At 36.4% G+C, this 24,014-nt stretch overlaps 1 long non-coding RNA gene across 2 annotated transcripts; it reads left to right on the plus strand.

Moving 5' to 3' along the window:
• The first annotated feature begins 7,582 nt into the window (after positions 1-7,582).
• LOC110795686 (uncharacterized) lies at positions 7,583-11,901 on the plus strand. Of its 2 annotated transcripts, XR_008919440.1 has the most exons (12): positions 7,583-7,831; positions 7,946-8,005; positions 8,104-8,169; positions 8,238-8,336; positions 8,439-8,657; positions 8,753-8,867; positions 8,940-9,160; positions 9,331-9,446; positions 9,541-10,001; positions 10,161-11,281; positions 11,406-11,528; positions 11,644-11,901. It is a non-coding gene; the product is annotated as an uncharacterized lncRNA (long non-coding RNA). The 2 variants fall into 2 exon arrangements; XR_008919439.1 differs by having other exon boundaries at positions 9,541-11,281.
• The last annotated feature ends 12,113 nt before the right edge of the window (positions 11,902-24,014 follow it).

Raw genomic sequence — 24,014 nt, forward strand, 5'->3', positions numbered from 1 at the left:
TCACCTAATCTTAATTAATATCCTCCGCCGTAGAATTAAGCATCCTTGATAGAATTTACTTCACATGTACTTGATTAGTTTATATCTTTTAACATATACCTATTCTAATCGTTTTTATGTCTTGTATATATGTAGTACTTTCCTCAAGTTCCTGCCACTTATTCTCAAGCGATGATTGACAAAACACGGGATACTTTGGTTACATATTTTTTCAAGAAAAGATTGATGAAGATGAAGAAAATGATCTGCTCGACGTTGATCATGAATGACTTTTATAGCTAGTACATATTGAAACTTTCTAACAAATGTTTTGGGAATCTCGTAGCAAGTTAATACATTTGAAGTACTTTTTCTAGATTTGAACTTGTGATTAGAGTTTGGAGAATGTTATATTACATTAGTTTTATTTACTTTATTGCTTTGGAGAACAAGAAGTTGGTACATTGGTCGGTTTGAAGAATATTTATGAATATTTCTAGATTATTAATTACCATACCATTGAGCCAATTAATTTGGATATTAGTTGGAATCTAGCAGGTACGTACCATGTAATTTGAAAATATATATTGTATGTCAATAATTTATTAGTGCACGTTTTAATAATAATAAAAAAAAATCAAAGAAACCAGATATTTAATAAATCTGGTTTCTTAGACCGTACACAAAAACAGATCAAAGGAACCGCACTTTGTAACAAAGTGGTTTCCTAGTATAGTCAAAGGAACCGCACTTTGTAATAAAGTGGTTTCCTAGTACAGTCAAAGTAACCGCATACTTCCTTATTTCGGTCTCTTATTCTTTGTATTTAAATTCACAGAACAAGATCTAAGAAACCAGTTTTTTGACGAAATGGGTTTCTTAGAGATATCAAAGAAACCAGGCAAAAATTCCGGTCTCTTATGCTAAGAGACCTACTACCTAGGCACCGTATAAAGTGAGGTTTCTTTGCCTTATTTTGCACGGTTTCTTAGGCTATTTTTGTAGTAGTGAAGTTCTGCAACTGTTTCTTCTCTTGGTTCACTTAGGTATAGTTGCTTGAAGCGACCAAACCCACTGTGCAGTGAATTGAGCAAGATAGAGACTGCCATCCTTTCTCTTATTGGTGTTCCTAGCAGACTTAGGAGATCAAAATATGAAAACATAAGCTCCACATGGAACCTCAGTAGGAAGCCTACCCTCTGTTTAGTGCGAAGGAGCTGAACATGTGTTTCTTAGACCTCCATCCTATAACACCTGTTAGGAGAACTAACCTTTAGACCAGACATTGATTCAATCAACTCATGGACGTTTAGGTCCCTGTCCTCCGTGCTTCCACGACAGATATCCCTCAGATTCTTGATGAGCGCAAAAGGTTCGTAAGCTACAAATCTTCTAGCCCATTCATCAGGGATATTTTTCAGCATGAGACTCATAACCTTTTTGAGATCCGCATCCCAGGCGGAAAATCTTTCAGGGGTCATGTCTCTGGCATAGTAGCTTGGCATGGGATGTAACAGTACATACTCAAGTCCATTGAGTCTGACTATTTCAACAAGCTTAGCTTCCCATTCAAGAAAATTCGTTAGGTTCAACTTGACCATAAGCTCAGAACCCATGATGATGTTTTGATTGTTGTTTGCCATAGTAAAACTACAATAGAAAAAGAATAGACAAATAAATAATCATTCACAGTTTCTCTTAATAAACTCAAATTCTAGCATACATGCATAATTTAATGTTCATTAAGCATTTTATTCAAGTTCTGGGTTCCGGCAGGTGTGAATAAAATGATTCCAAGACCCTAAAAACCATTGAAGAATTAAGCACATTATGTATTTAGGCTCAATTCTAAAATCATTTAGGTAAGCAAAAGCCTTTTGCTAATAGTCTAGAAACTACTCTTGGTTGATAGGTACGTCTAAGAACTTATTAGGTAAACCTAACGAATTTTCCACGACATAAAAGGACTCCTTACTTATATCGTTGAGTTTCACCAAAACTAACATGTACTCACAATTATTTGCATGTGTACCTTACCCCTTTAGAATCAATAAGTAACACCTCGCTATGGCGGAAAACTATTACTAAGATTGATGTAAAGGTTATCCAAGTAAGTGTTATTTTGGCATGACACCTTTTAACTCAATTTTTAAGTTTGGAACTTAAGGCTGTTACTATGTTGGTTAGATTTTAAGTGAACTAAAATCCTTAATTATGCAACATAATCAAGCCACAATCTCATGCATAATTAAGACATATTTAAAAGCAATAAATAACTTAAAGCATGCATAAGATAAATGTGATCTAGTATGGCCCGACTTCATCTTGAAGCTTCAACTTCAAAGTCCGTCTTGAAAATGGATTGGAAACTTTGCCTTGAATTTCACCATGGGAGTCGCCATTTTCTTCAAATAGGATCAACTATAATTAAACTAATTACAACTATTTGATGGTACGCAGACTATATTTAAAAGCAATAAAATTTGGTACTTTAGACCAATATTACATTCAAATTAATGGTACGCAGACCATATTTTCTATCCTATTTGGGCCATACTAGTCACTTTCAATAACCTGCAAAACAGTACATATACAATATATACCATTCACCCATTCATTATCATGAATGGCCCACATAGCTGGTTAGTAAAAACACATTGTTATGCATCACATAAATATTTGCAGCAATTAATAAAGGGCACCAATAATCTACCAATTATTCAGTCCTTATTAATTCTAATCAAGTTGTTTTAACCTTAAAGGATTGTAGACCTAATCAAGAGTTTATGACTAAAAATGCTCCCACTTAAACCAATAACTTTTATGCTTTACTAATTTTAAACATAAAAATGTATTTCTAGTCTAACCGGAAACATACAAGTTTAATTAAAATTTAAAGCTCATATAAAATTATAATCGAATCCATTTAATTTATTTTTCAGTTGAATTAAACGAATTTACATTAATTCAAGGTTTTAATTTTAGTAAAATAATTAGTATAAATTAAAATTTATAATAATTATAATATTCAAAATTAAATTCCGAGAAAACAATTTAAATTATTAATTTTAAAGTTAATTAAAATTATTTCCGAACTGAAAATCTCAAATTAAAATCAAAACGCATCAATCGTCGCAAGACGAGGCACTTGGGCTTGCGCCCAAGCCCCATCAAGCCACGAGGCTGTGCGCCCCGTACGATCGATCGTTGCACAAGGCACACACAGCCACACGCCACACGCAGCCACACGCCACACGCACACGCAGCCATTGCTGGCCACGCTGCGCGCAGCCTTGTGCTGTGTCGCGTCTGCTGCTGCGTTGCTTGGGCGAGCCAGGCTCGCTTTGGCGCAACACCATCGCTGCCCACACGCGTCTTGCTCGTCGCTTGTGCCTTGCCTCTTCGCCCTCGCCCATCGTATAGCACACACGGCCAACACCTCTGCCTCGTGCGCGCACCATGCTATGTTGCATGCTGCTTTCGTACCGCACGGGCGACGAGCTCCCTTGCTCGTCGTCGCGTGCCCGCACTATACAACACCCCTTAAGGGTAACACGTAGCGACCATTGCTTTGTGTGTGCAACATGTATGAGCGTTTTTCATAAAAAAAAATTAAAATTTTTAATTTAAAATTAACGACAAATTAATAAATCATATATATTTCATAATTTTAGGGCGAAAAATCTAAAATTTATTAATCAATTAATTTCCGATTAACATGGATTCAAATCTAGGTCATAAAAATTTAAAATTTATCACAAATTAACAATTTTTATGGTGGTTTTTAATCATTAATACCTAATTAAATTGTCAATTAATTATGAAAATCAAGTCAAATTCTAAATTATTCGTATTTCAACAAATTAATTACAATTACAAATTAGGTTGTATAATTAACAAGCTTAGGCATTCAAAATTGGTAAACATATATACAGTAGGTCAATCAAAAATTCAAGATTTAACAACAAGAATCGCAAATATTCAATTTAACATCTTAAAATTACAAAATTTTGCGTTCGAAAAAACTAAAACCTCCAAAAAGTCATAGTTAGGCTTCGAATAAAAATTTTAGAATGCCTTTTACATGCGGAATTGAAACAAAAATCACACGATTTGGTTGAGTAACGAAGAAACTGCCGAGAAACTACGTACATATAATTAAATAAACGCAATTTGCAATTAATTAACAATTACGAAAATTAATCACCCCTTTTAATTCTTTGCAAATTTGTAAAATTTAACCATGTTAAGCAATTAATAGATCATGCAATTAATAAGAGGCTCGTGATACCACTGTTTGGTTATGATACATATGAACAACTAAAATCATGCGGAAAAACCTTAATGCCATGAATCATATTAATTGCACATAATCATATAATTAGTCTAGGATGCATACACTTTGTAGCGTGCCCTCCCTAGCTGCGCCCGAACCGAACAAGAACAAGTCTTTAGGACTCCAAGTGTCGTCCCTCCGTAGAAAGTCCACAGCACGTCCGGGTCCGCCTTAAGCTTGACCAACTAGAATCGCCCTTAAGGTACTTAGAATTTTCGGCTAATATGTGGCAAGTGTTTGGCTGATTTTTGTTTGAAAATCTTACCTTTGAATACTTGAATTCTCATCCATAAATTGTGAACCTAGGCACATATTTATAGAGTCATGGAAAGGGATTTAGAATCCTATTAAGATACCAATTAGTTTAATTAGAATCTCATAAAAACTCTATTAAACAAATTCTATCTATTAGGATTAGGATTTAATCATGGAACAAATTCCATTAGCTTTAGGATTCGTATTGAACACAAACGTTGCACGAGCACGAGCACGAGCACAGCCCGCGCAAGCCTTGCGGCCCACGCGAGATGCACAGCCCGCAGCCCACGAGCTCACGCGCGCTATGGCCTTGCTGGGCCTGGCCTTGGGCTGGGCCTGGCGAGGCTTGGCAGCGTTGTGTTGGGCGCTTGGCTTGCTGGACGCGGGCTTGGCTTCGTGCTGGGCCTTCGTCTAGCAAGTCTCGTCCGATGCTAATTCGTACGATGCGCTTCCGATTAAATTCCCGATTCCGGAATTCATTTCCGATACGAACAATATTTAACATTTCCGATACCGGAATTAATTTCCGTTTCGAACAAATATTTAATATTTCCGTTTCCGGAATTATTTTCCGATTTCGATAATATTTCCGATTCTGACAATATTTCAGTTTCCGGCAGTATTTCAGACTCCGGCAATATTTCCATTTCCGATAATATTTTCCGATACGTACCATGTTTCCGTTTCCGGCAACATCTACGACTTGGATGATATTTATATTTCCGATACGATCCATATTTCCGTTTTCAGCAATATCATCGTTTCCGGAGTATTCATTGTTTGCCTTTGACGATCTCAGCTCCCACTGAAACCAAGATCCGTCGATTCCGAATATCCATAAATGGAGTATTTAATGCCATTAAATACTTGATCCGTTTACGTACTATTTGTGTGACCCTACGGGTTCAGTCAAGAGTAAGCTGTGGATTAATATCATTAATTCCACTTGAACTGAAGCGGCCTCTAGCTAAGCATTCAGTTCAATTGATCTCACTGAATTATTAACTTGTTAATTAATACTGAACCGCATTTATTAGACTTAACATTAAATGCATACTTGGACCAAGGGCATTATTTCCTTCAAACGGGTCTCTTATGCATCAAGGGACCCACCAATCTCTCGTTAAAAATAATGTAAAATAACAAAGACCCGTCATTTAACCTAACAGGTCTCAATTTTTATTCTTTTGTCCTTAGCGCCAAACTTTCGCCAAACCTAATTTGGAAATTTTAACCTAGCTATTGTTCTTTGCCTCTTTCTTCTTTCCTGGACATACAAGGGCAATGTAACATTGGCGAACTCACCATCACCGGCGAATCTACCACAGGAGAACTACGTTACGATAGACGAATTTACTACCATCGGAGACCGTACCATCATCGCTAGCGAACTACACATTTAGGTTTTTGTTCTCATCACTCTCTTCTTCTGTTTAATGTTTTGTTTCAAATTTCTGAATTTCGTGTGGTTTATTCGATTTTCGAATTCAATTTGTAATTTCTGCTACAAGTTAGGTTTTTTCTGAATATTTCAACTCCAATTTCAACCACGAAGCTTGGTTTATTTCCCCTGAATTTAATTTTGTGCGTAAATGTTATGTAAATGAAACTTTGGGGGTTAGGTTTTCCATTTTTATGGGGAAAGTATGAGTTTTTCAAGAGCACACTCGTCTTCTTAGCTGATGTTGACAGTGGTAAAATTTTAAGAATTTTATCATTCAGAATAGTTGGAAGGTTGCTGATCAAATATTGGTTAGAATTGATGAGAGTTTGTGTGTAAATGTTCAGGAATGTTTTTTTAGTAGATTTGATTTGTTGGTAGAGTTTAATGACGCCATTGTGCACAACTAAGAGATTGAACCAGAAATTTGGCTAAGTTATATTATGAGAGAAATATGTAGGTATTCAAAAAGGTGCAAATAATTATTATGATCGAACTTTTCATCTTTAACTATCATCTTTAACTATGACGCACATGAATGATGTCCTTATTTTTCATATAATCAGAGTCCTGCTCAAAAGTTAGTGGTACTTTCCTTCACAACCAGTAGTCTACTGGGGGATTCTGAAGTTACTGAAGGTATGCTTGTGATATTAATTGGTTTTATTGGAATAATTTTGGGCTATATCATGAAGAAGGCATGAAGAAGCTGGAAATGCCAGTCATCTTTTGCCTTGTTATTTCTCACTGTAATTATTTACATCACTAATTAGAGAAGAAATAGAAAATGGTGATGGTGCTAGCCATTGGCTATGCAGAGTAAAGGGGGTAAAAAAATATGTTTAGGCAATGGTCATGTGTTGTAGTTAACTGATTTACAGTGTTGATGGTTATTCAGATTTTTTTGGGTTTGAGACGGTTTATGTTTTTGTTGCCACATCATTTTTTTGCTAATTTAACAACTCTGTGTTATTTTTTTTAACCTTTTGAGGGTGAGGGGAGGTTGCGGTTTATGTTTTTTAGTCATGCTTAATTTTGTTAGTTTTGTTGTTTGATTGGAAGTATACTAAAGTACTAATTCCTTATTGCTACTGGTTCTACAAATGCTGGATTTGTACCCAGCTTGAATCAAACGGAACTGTTTTGTTGTATCCTCTAATGCTCAAATGCTGGATGATTTTGTTTCCAGTTCCCTAACCTCTTTTACCCGGAAGTGTATTCTTGTTTCCTTCCATATTGTTGAAATGTGTTATTTAGCTTTGCAGTTTTGACCTCTGAAAGAGCCTTGCTATTTATTTTTAGTGATCATATGCAGCTTCATAAAAATGTTCAAGAATACAAAAAATAAAATTTTGGTTTTGCTTGGAAATGATAAATCGAGTTGCTAAACTGAAGTGTATGGAAACACCTAGTTACCTCCCTGTATTTTGATGTGAGGTTGATTACAAATATTTGAAATTACTTTAGTTTTAGAAAGGTAGTTTTGGTGTCATGTCTCTGTTTATTCCTACTGAGAATATCTTCCTGAGTTAATGCAGCATGAAGAGAATAAAGTGGAGAGTATAAAGATGGAAGCAACTGAATAGTTACTTCCGGAAACGATTGAAAAGCACCAAATAGAGCTCGCAGGTCAGAAGGAATATTATACCAATGCTTTGAATGCAGCAAAGGAAGCTGAAGCTTTAGCAAGCGCACGAGCCAATAATGAAGTCCGAGCTGAGATGGAGGGATGTCTAACGGAAGCCGTGGAACGTGAAATAATGCTTGTCCAAACGCTCGAGGAATTAAGACAGACATTAAGTAGTCAGGAGCAGCAGGTTATTTCTTAACATCATTATTATGTTTTCATCTGCAAGATGATAATTATTTTGTCTTTGCCGTTTGATACTGTTTGAAGATGATGTTTGTTTTTTCCATGTTATATCGTTTAGGCAACCATGAAGGAGGACATGTTACGCAGAGATATTGAGGACCTTCAGAAATATTACCAGGTGTGCTATGATTTATTTTTTACACTTTTTCTTGCTCATGTTAGTGTCATTTACTGGCCTAATTGGAATGTCTGATAATATTGTCTGATTGTTCTCAGGAAAAGTGAGCGCCGATGTGAGGAACTTGTTTCACAACTGCCTGAACACTTAAATCTCGGCTTTAGGTTTCTATTCATATTCTACATTTGTACAAAAATTTATTGAGCTTTTTCTTATGAAGCTTGCTGTACAGGAAGTAGAAGCCAAAGCTGCTTTTGCACAGGAAAGAGAGCTATCAATAAACGAGCGTTTATCTCAAACTCTTTCCCGGATCAATGTTCTTAAAGCTCAGGTAGCATTCCTATATATTACTATAATAAAAAAAAAAGAAATGCGTAGCCTTTTGCTTATCATGAATAGAAAATGGTGGCTTATGCTATATTAAAACTTGTAGATTTCGTGCCTCAGAGCTGAGCAGACACAGCTAAATAGGTCTCTTGAAAAAGAAAGACAGAGCGCAGCTGAAAATAGGCAAGAGTACCTCGCAACAAAGGAAATAGCTGATACTCATGAACGTCGTGCAAAATAGCTTGAAGAAGAGATCAAGGAGCTTAAGAGAAAACACAAAAATGAGTTGCAAGAATCCCTTGCCCACAGTTAACTTCTACAGCAGGTTTACTTCTGGTTATGATTAGCATGTACTCTCACTGCATCTTTAGTGGTGTTGATCACAATCAGTTGTGTTGATGTGTTTATGGATTATAATAGGAGTTCGATCGGGAAAAGACATCTAGATTAGATTTGGAAAAGGATGCCCATGTACAGTCTTCATCCGTGTCAGATCACAGTCCAACATTGAAGAACAAATCGACACATGAAAATGGTATTACGCTTTTATTTATCCGTAAAATAGTGTCCGGTATTATTTGTTTTCTAACATTGATTATTTCTGTAGGGAAGTTGACACGTAAACTTTCAAGCGCTAGCAGTGTGGGCAACATGGAAGAAAGCTTCTTCTAGCAAGCTTCTCTAGACTCTTCTTCCTCTTTCCTAGAACGGATAAATTCTGGAGAGTCTACCATGAATCATTATTACCTGAAGAGCATGACGCCAAGTGCCTTTGAACCTGCCCTTCGACAAAAGGAGGGAGAACTTGCATCTTATATGTCTCGCCTGGTATGAGTTCTACGAACCAGCATTTTTTGGTTTTGTACTATTTTCCTTTTTTTCCCCCCATTTAGTGTTGCAGATATCATCTTAATATGCCTGGGTTATTAGATATTGAATCATATCTTTTGGGCTCCTCATACAGTCACAATAATACCACATTATCTTGTTTTATACAGTACGATTTCACTGGGAGGTATAATTTAGTAAAGTTCATCATCAAGGAAGTTCAAGCACAAGGGTTATACATTTGCCTCAGGATTGGCCCTTACATCGAAAGTGAATAGAGATATGGGTTTGTATATACTATTTACACATCTTGCATTAGCAAACTAAGAAATTCTATGTTTTTTCGGGCTAGTAATGGATGCATTGTTGTGATGTTGCAGGGGATTTCCATTTTGGCTACATGACATCCCTGGAATTTCTTAGAGAACAGACAACGAGTCGTTCAAGGTGCTTCCGAGTGCTGATGCTGCTTGTTTTCAGTCTAATAAAACTATTTTGATCAGTTGTCATTGGTATTTTTCACTTACAATTTGTTAATTATCCTGTATGTAGTTCTATATGCAAAATTTTACTACGAAAATAGTGAACCTTATGAAATCGGAGAGTTTATATGCTTGACAAGGCGGCCCAATAATACTGTCACTGGTAATGCGTTAAACTAACATTTCTGATGATGAGTTTTTGTCTAAAGTTACCTGTAAATTTACAGAATATAAATCTTTAAATAGATTGAAAGTGAATATCAAAACGTTGAAGAAGATTTTGGCAATAAAGGGTGTTCTTATGTACGTTGGGCTGCGTATGGCTGTTGGACTTCAAACTGGTGTTCCTTGGGTGATGTGTAAGAAAATCGATGCTCCTGAAGTCCTAATCCCATGGTTAATTTATTTCATTGTCAATAGTTATTTTCATTTATCCTTGTAACGAAGAGAAGAATTTGATTGTCTTGTTCATGTTTTGAATTAGTTTGATCATTTTAGAACGAATTTTTACTTAACAGATCAATACGTGCAATGGGGTGAAATGTGGGGAGACATTTACAGGACCTAACTCTCCAAACAAACCATCAACATGGACAGAAATCCGGACATCTTTGTATGTGTAAATTGTGAAACTCAATTAGTTATTTTGCCGCTTCTTTTTGTTAGAAAAAGGTATACTTGTGATAAAATTTCTTATCAACTACATAAACTAAATGTCACTGAAAGCCTGCTCAGTAGTTTCCACAAATTATATTTTACACTTGAGGTAGAGATGCTGGCTTGTGCTAATATTCTGAAATTTGTTTCTTTTTAAAATTCTGATTCCAATTTTTGTTCTGACTTCAGGAATTTCTTTTCCTGCTTGCTCTATATATGGACTACCATTTGGCTTTATGGTACTTGCTCTTGTAATCTCTGGTTTTAATTAGCGTGTAAGATGAATGAGTGTAAGTTTGGACGAATAAGCTGTTTATGAGATCATGAGCATCAAATGAGTGTCGGTTCTCTATTTGTTGTGTATGTTACTCCCTCTTTTTCTTTTTTTCTGTTTCTTTTTTTAAACTTGGAAAAATTATAATTTGCATACCTATATTCCTATACCCACAAAAACTTGTCAAGTGTTTTGCAGGTTATCATTTTCTTTATGTTTACTTTTTAACCGTGTTCTTTGAATCACCGCCTGTGTGTAAATATCGCCTTTCAGTAATGGACATTCTATTTTAAGTTGTTGTCAGAGGCTCGGAGCTTAGTCATTCATGAATTATTAAACAAGATTCTAGCTCGAGTGACATATAACATTTTGATGCTTTTTTTGCATCAGTCAAGATACTTAATTGGATTTATAATTGCGGCTAAGCCTGGAAATTACTACGTCTTAGAAGTTTTCGTGCAAAATTAAGTTGGTCGTCACATCTGTCTGGTACAATTTTGGCGTTTTCTTCTTGTAGTGCTATATATACTAGCACAACAACCTGCATTTGCAGTAGATTTGCAGAAGAAGTTCTACCATGGGTTTGGCAAGCAATATCTTTGGCCTCTCTTTCATTACATGTTGCCTATGTCCCCTGATCACGGGTTCCGTTTTGATCGAGGGCCTTGGAAAGCCTATGTTTCAACAAACAAGAAGTTTGCCGACAAGGTCTGATATATTTAACCTTGGGGATGACCTTGTTTCGGTTCATGATTACCATCTGATACTTCTACAACTTTTTTGGTCTTCTGATTGCACCTTTTCACTTATTCAAGTTTCTAATTTTCCTCAGCCAAATCATGCCTTTGCATCAGAAGCTCACTACTGCATGACATTACTTAATATGGTGTTCGCTCCTGCTACCTTGCAGATGTAAGATGCAACAAAGGGGTGTATGGATATCGATTCAGATTAGGTAATTCTTCCTCAATGTATTTGCCAACTCGAGGAGTATAAAGAAGTGTCCTATGTTTGGACATTTTTTTAATATGACAGGAGTATTAAACATGTTATATTTGCACTTGCTTCAGGGTTGCTCGAATGCTAGTTAATGATATTGTAAGGTTACCAACTGTTGCAGTGCTTGAACGATTCAAAATGCAGAAACAACCCCATGGAAACAAGTCAATATTAGATTGTACATTTGATGCCTTTCCTCAAGCTTTGTGTGGGGCCCTGTTGGCTGAAGTATTTTTCACTACCATAGATTTTCGAGGCTGGTCAGTTCTTGTATTAGATCACAGACCTGAAGAAATTTTATTCTGTGGTAATTGTATGAATAATTTTGGAATTACCTAATTGTTTAAATATATGCTGATTTTTTTTAGGTCGTAAATGGTCTGCTTATGCTGATTTTTTTTAATAAAAATTGATGAAAAGAGACCCGTTAGGTATAAAAAGGGCTCTCTCAAGTATATAATAAAAAGTAGTAAAATATTCAAAGAGACCCCCTATCTAACATATGAGGTCTGAATTTGTTAATTATAAAAATGTTAAAAAATTCAAAGAGACCCCATATCTTACATATGGGGTCTAAGCTTATTCGAAAATAAATTAAAAAAAGGTTCAAAGAGACCCCTATTCTTATATATGGGGTCTTAATTTGTTAAATTAAAAATATTAAAAAACTCAAATAGACCCCATATCTTACATATGAGGTCTGAATATTTTTAACAAAAAGATCTCATATCTTACATATGGGGTCTCTTTCCCATCTAAAATATTTTATGCCAACTTTACGTAAGAGACCCCTTTTCTTATATGAAGGGTCTCTAACATTTAACAAACAAACCCCCTTTATAAGAGGGGGTCTCTTTTCCCATCTAGAGACCCCCATAGAGGAGGTCTCTTATGCCATTTTTGACGGGTCTCTTTGCCCATTTTTGTAGTAGTGTTTGGTGCCATTCTACCTCTCCCCCATCATTTTGTTGTGATGGTATGCTCTAGAATAGCTTGGGGAGAGGTGAGCTACATGGGGGCTAGGCTTGTTTTGATTGCTTATCGTTTTGGGTAGCTTGGGGGGTTGTTGGTTGAAGCTCCATGTCTTTTGGTTGATCACTTCTTGCCCACATTGTGTGGGATTGTCTTTGCTTGATAGTTTCTTGTTGCTTGACAATGTTTTGGCCAAGGTGGCCTTGTATACTTATTTTGTTTGTTTTTTGAGTGTGTTTTCCTTATGCTTCGTTGATGTGGGGGTCATTTTATCCACCTTTCTCTTGCCCAGTGGTTCATTTGGTGAGTTATTTGGTATTACGGTTCTTTGCGGGACTTGCTCCCACGACAGTTCGGGTAATATCCTTCTAACTCTTTGCATTCTTCGGGATTGGGCATATTTTCATGATTGGGGCATTGGTTGGATGGGTAGTTGTGCCTCCCCTTGTTTTTCTTTAGGCCTTGAGGAAACGGCCTAATTCGAGATTAGAGGGATGTAACTTGAATGTTTGATGATTTTCGATTTATGCTTGCGTGATAGTGTGAATATTTCTTGTTGATTTTCGTTGCTTTCATTTGATTCTCTTTCATTTTGGTTTTTCTTTTTATTTCTATTTGTTTTCTTTTTGTTTTTGTTTTTTATTTTCCTTTACTTTTCTTTTCTTTTATTTCTTTGAAAATTACTCAAAAATCCAAAAACATTTTTCTTTTCCTTCTAGTCAAGGCGAGTTTATCTAGCTTTTTTGGGTTTGTTCTTGATTCGGGCATAATAAATTTGGAACTTGTACATTTGAATGCATTTATTCCTAGTTGGTAGAGGTGTGCACGGTCTTGGATGTCTAGGGTCGAATCTAGGATTTTCATGCAAAGGTAGATGGTTGAACTTTGGAGAACATGAATCTTGAACCTTAGGCTTGTGGTAAGATGGTGTCGCTGTCTCTAGTTATTTGAAATCGGAGTGGATGGTATTTTCCACCCTTGTGTGAAGTTATTCAAATTCTAGCCCATTTCTCAAACACACATTGTATTGAGTGTCTTGGATCCTTGGCATTGACTTTCTCCTATCTAGAACTTGACTATTTCCTTCTCAAGACCGCGATCGAACTACTTTAGGGGAAGAGAAAGGCATTTCTTTCGGTGACTATTTTCTTTTTGCAGTTTAAGGACATCATTTTTCTTATTTTTTCTTGTATTTTGTTTGCATTTTCCCCTTTTATAGCTATTTGACCCTTGTGCCTTCATTTCTTACTAACTCATTACAAGCCAATAGCCTTTGTTGTGTTTTTCACCCTTAGAAGTGATAGTAAAGCTTTGTGTTATAGTGCTCCATGTTGTGATTAGATATGCAAATTTGAGAAGAATGATGGAAGTTGATTCAAATGGAAATTTTGGAAAGTTCTTTGTACATGTTGAATAAAAAGCTAAGCAAAAATATAGAAAAAAAGCCAAAAATAGAGAAATACAAGGCAATTAGAAAATTTTCACTTGAAACACAAAAAAAAGAGAAAAAGGATACAAAAAAAAGTGCAAAAAGATGTTTAGTTTGGTTTTGTTTGTTGAAAAAGCTTGGGAGAGCCCCAAATAAGCGGTATAGTTTGGTTTGGGTACTATTTGCTTGAGCTAAGTTCATTTTGATGCTTGACTTTAGGTTTTAGCTCCAAATCCCAAATTTTTCCACACCCTTCACCCTAGCCTAACATCACACCCTAAAAGTCCTTTTGACCTAAGAGAGTTGAGTCATTGTCGGTGGAGGGAGGAATAAGTCAAGCCTATGGAGCGAAATAGTCATGCCAAGATTGTCGTGTAGCGTTCTTTTCTCTCTAGAAATTCTATTCTTTTCTGACACCTTTGCGGTGTCATGAGAAGCTATCCTTGAGGGTGAATTTGAATCTAGAGAGAGGACGCGGTAAGAATGGTTGTGGGGGAATAGATGAGTGTAAACTTCTTAGTTCTCTACGCTTTTTATGAGAATCTTTTACTCAACCTTTGGACACCTATTAGCGTGTACTCGTTCATTGACTTGGAAATATTTGCATCCACTTTTGCTTGTTCCATAATAAAAGCCCGGTTCTAGAACTTTTGTAGTTTTCCTTTTCATTTGTTTTCTTGTTTTTAGTTTTCTTTTCTTTTAGTTCTTGCCTTGTTCTTTTTTTTGGAGAGTTATGGGTCAATCTCTTAGAAGACCCTTGCGAGATCCCACTCGCCCTCATGAGATATCGTGGGGTCCAAATATCTTATTGCATGTGCTTAAATGCAATCGTGATTCCTACAACAGTGAGCTAGTGTCTATTCTTTTAGTCCTTAGTAGTGTGTCTCTTAATAAGCTCATTCTCCTCCCATTTCTTGATTGATTTAATTTTCTAGAGGCCTAACAAAGGCTTAGCTTGGGGGAGTTTGATGAGCGATATTTATGTCGCTTTAAACCTTTATTTTCTACTACCTTTCGTTCTTATTTCTTCTATTACTCCATGATTATATTTATATTTTAGTTTTAATTGAATTCTTAATGATTCTTAGTTTAACTTGTTTCTCCTTAGTTTTTATTAATTTTTGGTGGTTTTTGGATGGAGTTAGAAGGGAAATTATGGTGAGCCCGCACCTAGTTGAAAGCGGCCGCACAAGCTAGCATAAAAGGAGATTTCGACAATTTTATCATTTGCAGAAGGGTGATGTAATACCTCGTATTTTTCTATAATTATAAATATATTTTATTATATTTATAAAGCATTTCGTGTATTTTTATAAATTAATTTCATTTAATGAGAATTAAATGCGCTTTTATTTTTAATTAATTTAAATATTAATTATTTCAAAAACCGTATTTTTATTAAATAAATTCAACGGATTTATTTAATCGGGAATTGTTGGGTCGTATTTCGAAAACGAATTTAATAAACTTAAAGCCCGGTCGTTTTGTTTTAATCAAACCCAACAAAGCCAGCAAGGAGTAAACTTAAATGAGCCCGGTAATGAGCCCAACTCAAAATTACCCTAACCTAGCCCACAAGGGAGAGAAAACCTATAAATAGACCTCCTATCAAACCCCCAAAATCAAAAATTCAGATATCTCTCTCTCTCTCTCCTCTTTTTCTCTCCTTGCGGCACACTCCACCCACGCCCCTCTCTTCTTCTTCGCCCTTGCTTGCGGCGCAAGGCAGCCCGCCTCGCCGTCTCGCCCAGCTCGCCCGCCTCAAAGCCGCAGCGTAGCACGAGTGTGCCTGCGTGCTGTGTGTGGTCGTGCTCGCCAGCGCCCACTCGCCCCTTGCTCGCCCTCGTTTCGCGTCGCAACACAACAGCAGTGATGTGTGTGCGCGCGCTGCTGCCCCGCTTGTGCGCTGTGCCCCGCTGTGCGTTGTGCCCCGTCTCGCCTCCCCCTTTGCGCGCGCGCCCCCCTGTGGTGCGTTGCGCTGCTGCTGTTGCTATTGTTGTTGTCGTGTGTGTTGGTCGGCACACACACACACGATTAACTAATCGTTGTGTGTGTGTGTGTTGATCAATGGTTTTATCAAATTATGTTTTCCAAAATATTAATTTTCAGTTTTGAATTGATTTAATTATTGTGATTAGTTTAATTATTTGGATTGTTTAGATTATTTAAAACGGTTGTGAACACCGTATTGGGTTATTATTATGTTTTAATTAAAGAGATTGGTTTTGATGATTGAGTTTATAATTTTCAGATTTAATAAGTTTATAAAGCGTTGATTTTTGAAGTCAAAACATGTTTTCGGATTAAACTATTGTTAGGGTTTTGGTTTCAAATTGATTCAGCGATTGATTCACATAATTTAATGACAATTTAAATTATTGGAATCAACTTAAATTTTCAGAATGTTTATAAGGTTTACAAAGTTGGTTTTTAAGGGTTTTAAAGCTAAAAAGTCAATGTTTTTATGTTAGGACTTGAGTTAACTATTTGAGACTATTAAATTACCAATTAATGAATGATTTCTAATAAAACTAAGAGTTTTAGAATCCTAAATAGTTGCTGGAAATTTAGTAAACATGGATAATAATTTAGTTCTCTAGTTTAGTTTATAGGAGTTGATTTCTAGTGAGTCTTGATTCGCACAGTGGCCCCCGTACTTAGGTATTCCAGGTACGTACAAGACTAGGGTGACCACCCATCCCTTGAGGACTTTGTGAAGTGTTGAATGCGAATCATGTGAACTTATATGTTGTTGTGAATTCATGTTTGATGATTGGGAATGAATATGTTATCATGAATTCATGTTTAATGTTGAGAACGAGCATGTTGTTATTATTGTTGAATCTATGTGAACGAGCATGTTATGAATTGAATTACGCTCTATAGATTCTATTGAACTATCATGTTATGGACTTTTATAATCGTTGAATTATGTCAAGCATGTTGTTCAAGTTGGTTTGCATGTATGAGTAGTGTGCATGTAAGTTGTTATTATTATTATGCTACAGTATAGGATGTCTAGCATAATCATTGAGCCAGTCGAATATTGCCAGTGAGCAATATATATTCCACCAAGGGGTAGAATATGTTGAAGAGTCTATGTGAATTGAATTAAGGATAATTCGTGCTAAGGGCACACCCCGCTTGTTAATAGGCAATGTCGGGTTATCTCAAACATTGTTTTTGAGAAGGAACAATGTGAGTAATTTCACTTGAGTCTATGTTTGATCACAAGTCCTAAAGAAGTAAAATATTGAAGAGTCATTGTTGAATTGTTTAATTATTTAATTGTTTGTATGTTGTGTCTTGAGTCGCCTTGAACATAATATATTAATTAACGTAAAGCGTAACCCAAAGGAGCTTGAAAACTCTTGGAACGTATATACCTTGAGTATGAACAATAGGGGGAGACTTGCCGGAAAACTTGTACTCCTCGAATGATACAAGACGTTGTTTCATTCTTTCTTTTTAGGCCGTTGTCCATTGGAATTCCGTCGGTAGGATCCGACTGTCGGTAGGATCCGACTGTCGGTAGGAGTCCGACTTATTATTATTTGGTGTATGGTGGGCTCCCATCACCCTTTCTTTCCTTTTGAGGATACTTTACTTTACCCGTTCGAAGCTATCTTTTATTAAACTGTGAGTCAAGAGTCGTGTCATGTGTCGAGTCTTGTCTCCATGTTTAATTGTTTATTATGTGGCTTTTGCATGTTGATTATTTAATTGTCGAGTGAAGCATGTTAGGATAGAACGTTATTCTAGCTTGTTCGTACTCAGGTTTTGCTGACTTCGTGCTTCATGTCTTTTGGTCATGGCCTTCGCCTTAATGACCCTATGATGATCCATCAATTGCATTTGCGTTGTTGGGGATTAGATTTTTAATAAGCAGGTTTGTAGAGATAACTTGCGGGAGAAGTTATCATGGGATTCGAGTTGAGAGTTTATTCTTCCGTAATTTATAAACTCTATTTTATTTAAAGTCATGACTACAATTTTCAGTTAATGGATTTCAAATGATTTAATATTTTGAACTTGGGCCTCAGCGGTTCCAATTTGTTTTAATGACCATTAACTATTTATTATGTTTTGAAAGTTAGTTAATTCCGCTGCGTAATTCTGGTAAATAGCCTTAGCCGTTATCACAGTGGCGGTCTGTGTTTTAAGGCGGAAAATATTTTATAAAAAGCAAGGAATTATTAGGGTGTTACAAAGTGGTATACTAAGAACTTAGTTAAGTCCTTCTTTGTAGTAAGTAATACTACAAAGTGGTATTTTCAGAGCTCTAGTTTGAGAGCTTCTTTGCATTAATTAATAGTGCAAAGTGGTAAATCCTTAAACTACGATTGCGGAACTTTAGGATTTTCGAAAACTATTTTCCTAAAGTCAAAATGTTATTTTTGAGTACTCAAAACTTTGAAAAGCCAAATACCAATTATTTCAAGAATTTGAAAATCGTTTTAACTACTCGATTTTTTTTTTCGAATTAATTATTTCAATTCCGAAATAATTTCGGATTTTTCAATTTTTTTTTTTCGTAAATTCCGAATTAATTATTTATTTAATTAATTATTTCTTTAAATTATTTTTGAAAATGATCGAATTAATTAATTAAATTATTCGATTAATTATTTTAATTTTCGATTTTAATTGTTAATAATTTCGTGAATATTTGAAGTTATTTATATAAATTAAATTCAAAATTTTTTATTTATTTTTCTTAGTCCGGAAAGGGTAGATTAAGAAGGGTACAATTAGACTAAGTATGCGTTTGATTTAAGTATGCCTTTCTAATCAAGTGTTTATGTGATTATGCCTTGATTTTTGTGATCTTTTAATTCAAGTTTGATCATGATTTGCTTTGCTTTATGTGATTAATTGCATCACGATTCATGATTAAGCATGTACTTATGCTTTGAAATTGTATGGCTCAACGAACTTACTTTGTTTTTGGAACACTTTAGTAAGACTTTGTAGTTGTTAACTTTCAGGGTTAAGATGTTGATTTCAAAGTACGCAAATCTAGGAAACCTAGAGAAGCTGTGAAACCCCACACATTTATGTGAAGAAGATCGAGTTTGCCAGCAATTATTTTGCTACATTGAAGAACCTACCTGAACTAAGGAAGAAAGATGTTATAGCAGAGATGGTTATTCATTGCTTACCTTCCAAGAACCCATACATAGAGCTTAAGAACCGATTTCGTGATATACATATGGAGAATGGTATTCCTAATTACTACAAGTATGGTACTCCAGATGGTAGATGGAGGTATGATTTGGAGATTATGACTACAATTATAGAACTTGCGGAGGAATGTTTTGATGATGGTAAAACTGTAGAGAACATCAACCTCACAGGATTAGATCATGATATAGAAACTCAGATGGATGAGGATAGTGATGATGATGTTGTTGAGATTGAGAACCCTAATCCTATCATTCCTGAACCCACTATTGAGATCTCCAGTGACACAGAAATTGAGCCTGAAGCCAACAATGATAAAGTAAACAGTGTGCTACAATAGAACAATGAGGATATGGAGTATGAGTCTGATCCAGAGGAAGACTTTGATGACTTTGAAGACCATGAGCACTCTTCACCAGTTTGTAGAGGTGGTTGGATAGTAGAGTAGCATTCTAAAAGACTTTTCTAATGTAATAGCTAGTGCTAAGATTTAGTGAAGCAATAAAGTAGTACACTACTATTTATGGTTTTAGTAGTTCAGTTTTTTGGTTTTCCGAATAAAGTACGATCCAAAGGATGTATTATTTTCCATTGAAGTAATAAAGTTTAGAATTCCTTCTTTTACCAATAATTCTAAGTTTATGTTTCTTTGAGCGATTATCGCAAAGGAATTTCATGTATTTCTTCAATGAAATTATACTTGCAAGGTGGTCCAATTTTCACCACTTGAACTTTGTGATGCGGACTAAGGGGAAAAGCGGCCATAACCGGCGCCTATCTTGCTTAGGGTCCGAAAATTTCATGTATGTGTATCAATTGAATGACTAGTTAGTGCAATGTTTTAGTAAGGAAGTCTCCAACCCCAGTTGTTAAAGTTAGTCTTTTGTTTTATTCAGGAGAAGAGAAATGACTACCCAAGGAATTGCCGACGTGGTTAGGCAACTAGCTGAAGTAGTGCAGAACTTAGCACAAAATAGGAATAACCAGGGAGTTGATCCAGCTGGTGAGATGTTTAAGAAGGTGGCCCAAAGTAAGCCTCCTTTGTATCAAGGGGAGATAGACCCAACTGTACTTAAGAATTGGCTAAGGGAGTTCGATAAGCTTATCGTAGCTGTCAATTGCCCAGAGGAACTTAGGGTTAATAGTGTTGTTTATTACCTTAGGGGAGAAGCCGATTTATGGTGGCAAAGATGTGAGAATGCTTTGAGAGCTACACCTGGATTTGGATGGGAATCATTCAAGGCAGCCTTAAGGAACAAGTTTTACCCACCAAACCCGAAGAAGCAGAAAGCTCAAGAGTTCATCGAGTTGAAAATGGATGGTATGTCTGTGACATAGTACTATTCTAAGTTTATAGAGTTGTCTAGGTTTGCACCGGAAGTGGTGGCAACGGAGGAGCTTAGAGCCCAAAGATTTGAGAGTGGATTGACTATGGACTTGCAACTAATGCTTGCTGGAGAGACCTTTACATCTCTTGACACCCTATATGGAAAAGCTGCCCATTTGTATGGTCTGCAGCAAAGGAAGAATGGAATTGGTGAAAAGAGGAAGGATGTTGGTAACCATAATCAAGGTGGTGGCCAGCAGAATCAGGGGAACTTTAAGAAAAACAAAGGAAACAACCATTTCCAGTTTAGGGGAAACCAGGGAGGAAACAGGAACAACTTCCACAATAACAATGGAGATAAGAATGAGTCTGCATGGAATGGAACGAGAGTCTATGAGTGTAGACGTTTCCATACTAATCACCCAGGTCGAGACTGTAATGGAAACCAAGTTGTCTGTAGGTTTTGTGAGAAGCTAGGCCATAGAGAGTTTGAGTGTTGGGCCAAGAATGGGAAACCCAACCAAGTCAACCAGGGCAACCGCCAGATCAACAACCGGAATAACCAAAACCGGAATGGAGGGAACAATGGTGGAAACCAAAGAGGTAACCAGAATGGTAATAATGGAAATAATGGGCAGGATAATGGAAAGCCCAGAGGGAATTATCAGGAGAATGGGAACCGAAATGCCAATGGTGGTGGTTATAACAACGGAGTTGCCCAAGGGAAGCTGAATGTGATCACTAGGCAGGAAGCCGAAAACTCGTCTGACGTCATAGCTGGTACTTTTTCTATTAACTCCATTTTAGTTAAAGTACTATTTGATTCTGATGCGACTTATTCATTTATATCAAAGGGTATCTTAGAGAAGTTAGGATTGAAAGAACCTGAAGAGATAGAAGTACCCATAGTGATACCAACCGGTGAGATCATGAAATGCACTAAGATCCATAGGGATGTACGTATACCCAAGACCATATTCTTGTCTAGCCTAATTGAGTTTGAGTTAGGAGATTTAGATGTGATTTTGGGAATGGACTGGTTGGCCATGTTCAAAGCTAAGATTGACTGTGAGAAGAGGAAGATTCACTTGAAGTCTAGTCTAGGAAAGCTTGTATCGTATCGCCATTTTGGGAAGCCTAGGAGTGTAGGGATCGTCACGGCAATGGAACTCGTGAAGTTAATACACAAAGGAACCCGGTTTTCTTATGCAATGTAAGAGACCTAGACCATGTAATGAGGGAGCAACCAGAGGATATTGCAGTGGTGAGTGAATTCCTGGACGTGTTTCCGGAGGAGATTCAGGGAATGCCGCCCAATCGACCAATTGATTTTACCATAGATATAGCACCCGGAACTGCACCTATCTCGAAAGCCCCATACCGGATGGCTCCAGCAGAAATGAGTGAGTTAAAGGGTCAACTTGAGGAATTTCTAGGGAAAGGTTATATTAGACCAAGTGCATCGCCTTGGGGAGCGCCAGTCTTGTTTGTGAAGAAGAATGACGGTAGTGTGAGACTCTGTATAGACTACAGGGAGCTCAATAAGGTCACAATCAAGAATAAGTATCCTTTGCTTAGGATAGGTGATCTATTTGACCAGTTGAAAGAAGCGAGAATGTTTTCAAAGATTGACTTGAGGTCAGTTTATCATCAGTTGAGAATCGCAGAGCACGATATAGCAAAGACTGCATTTAGGACTAGATACGGTCATTATGAGTTCACAGTTATGCCTTTTGGGTTAACCAATGCACCTGCAATATTTATGGACTTAATGAACCGAGTATTCCATGCATTCTTGGACAAGTTTATAGTGGTTTTCATAGATGATATTCTGGTCTACTCTAAGAATGAGGAGGATCATGCAGAACACTTAATGTAATACCCTAATAATTCCTTGCTTTTATAAAACCATTTTCCAACTTAAAATAAAGGAATTACTAAAGTATTACCGCCACCGTGATAACGGTTAAGGCTATTACCAGAATTACGCAGCGGAATTAAATGTCAACTAACTTTTAAAAACATAATTAATGAAATATTGAGGCCTCCTACAATTTGGAACCATAATGGCCCAAAACCCAAAGTATAAATAATTCAAACATTTCAAACATAAATAAAGTAAAGTTAAATAGTTTGAAATACGAAAACATGCAACTCTCTCGATCATCCCAAGCCACATGATTCCGATCTACCAACCTGCTATATTATTCTACTCCTCATCAATGCAAGTGCATATCATAGATCATCATAGGGTCATTAAGGCAAAGGCCATGACCAAAACACACAAAGCACGTAGTCAGCAAAAGCTGAGTACTTACAAGAATAGAGTGAAATGAAACCGAAACATGCATCACTCACTAAGTACTAATCAACATGCAAAAGCCATATAATAATTAACACCCAATCATGAATACAAGACTCGACACTTGACTCGACTCTTGACTCACAATTTAATTAGAATAAGCTTCGAACGGGCCAAAAGAATAATCCGCAAAGGGAAAAAGGTGATGGGAGCCAACCATACACCAAATATAAATAATAAAATCGGGCCATACCGAGTGTCGGGCCATACCGACGGAATTCCTGCGCATAATATAAATGAAACAACGTCTTGTATCATTAGTAGGAGTACGAGATTTCCGGCAAGACTCCCCCCATTGTTCATACTCAAGGTATATACGTTCCAAGATTTTTGAAGCTTGTTCCGGTTGCACTTTACGTTTATTCATATTTTATTTGAAGGTAAACTCAAGACTCAACAATGTACATTCATACAATTAATAAACAACAACCAAAACAATCTTATTTTAATGCTTTAAGACTTGTGATCAACCAAGCAAGACTCTTGTGAAATTACTACCATGTTCCTTCTCACCAAAGTGAGACTCCACATCATGCACATTAACATGAGGGTTGTGCCTTTGCACGACAAATCCTAATTCATTTCATACATAATATTCCCAACTGAACCCTACATGTGCGGTGGCTTACGTGAGCTAACCCTTCACATGTGGTAAAATAAATAGTACAACGAAGTACGAATAATTGGCTCAAAGTATGCTAGACATCCCGTACAATAGCATACAAATAAATAATCCATCCCTTGCATGTGAAATAAATCATACATGCATAAATATTGAACAACATGATTGACAATGAAATCCATACTCATAATAATTCCAACATGCTTGTTCAACAATTAATCCAATAAATCCAACATCACAAATCACATGCTCGTTCACCAAAATAAACATGATTCCACATAATGTAATTCACATCATCAACAATCATGTAATGTCATTGACAAAAGGTGTGGTCGCCCTAGACTTTTACGTACCTTGAATACCTAAGCGTAGGGGCCACTTTGCAATAACGAGCACTCAACTAGAAATCATCCTATCATCAAAATAATGAAACTTAAATTATTTCCATGTTCATTAAATTTCCAGCAACTTTGTGAAATTTAAAACCTCCTTTAAACTTTAGAATTCAATCGTTTTTCAATAATAAAATCGTCTCAATTTGCAAAA

The sequence above is a fragment of the Spinacia oleracea genome, chromosome 4 (assembly GCF_020520425.1).
Source record: "Spinacia oleracea cultivar Varoflay chromosome 4, BTI_SOV_V1, whole genome shotgun sequence".
Classification (NCBI taxonomy): Eukaryota; Viridiplantae; Streptophyta; class Magnoliopsida; order Caryophyllales; family Amaranthaceae; genus Spinacia; species Spinacia oleracea.